Source organism: Pteronotus mesoamericanus, unplaced genomic scaffold (assembly GCF_021234165.1).
Source record: "Pteronotus mesoamericanus isolate MK-2021 breed Mesoamerican mustached bat unplaced genomic scaffold, CSHL_Meso_final scaffold_54, whole genome shotgun sequence".
Lineage (NCBI taxonomy): Eukaryota > Metazoa > Chordata > Mammalia > Chiroptera > Mormoopidae > Pteronotus > Pteronotus mesoamericanus.
The window spans coordinates 56,109,305-56,109,775 of NW_026555321.1; the positions used below are offsets into that span (position 1 = coordinate 56,109,305).

At 30.8% G+C, this 471-nt stretch overlaps 1 non-coding gene across 1 annotated transcript; it reads right to left on the minus strand.

The window, feature by feature from the left end:
- Positions 1-107, minus strand: LOC129061171 (U6 spliceosomal RNA). Its single transcript, XR_008528121.1, has one exon. It is a non-coding gene; the product is annotated as a U6 spliceosomal RNA (small nuclear RNA).
- Between the last annotated feature and the right edge of the window lie 364 nt (positions 108-471).

The window sequence follows — 471 nt, forward strand, 5'->3', positions numbered from 1 at the left end:
AAACACTCAACGAGCGTTACAAATTTGCTTGTCATCCTTGTGCAAGGGCCATGCTAATCTTCTCTGTATCATTCCATCTCTAGTATATGAGCTGCCAAAGGGAGCACCGGAGCTTTTTATTTTTAAGACCAGTCATAAACTATAGTTTTTAAGAAAAACAATATGATCTTGAGCTTGATTTTTTAAAAATGTGTCATACTGAAGTGTCCAAAGTTTTTGTGATCATGTATATCCAACACTAAAATGTTTCAAGCCTGCTCAAATTTATGTATATTTACTTATTTATAAATTATATGTATTTATAATTATATATGTATGTTAAGTTCCTTTGGCATATTTCTGGTCGCAGAAACATCTATAGACTTCTAAATAAAGACTCTAAAGGCTTCTAGTACTCAACATTGAAATAAATGTGAGCTATATACACATTTAAGAAGGATGAGTGGATAAAAACAATAATTATTTTCCAAC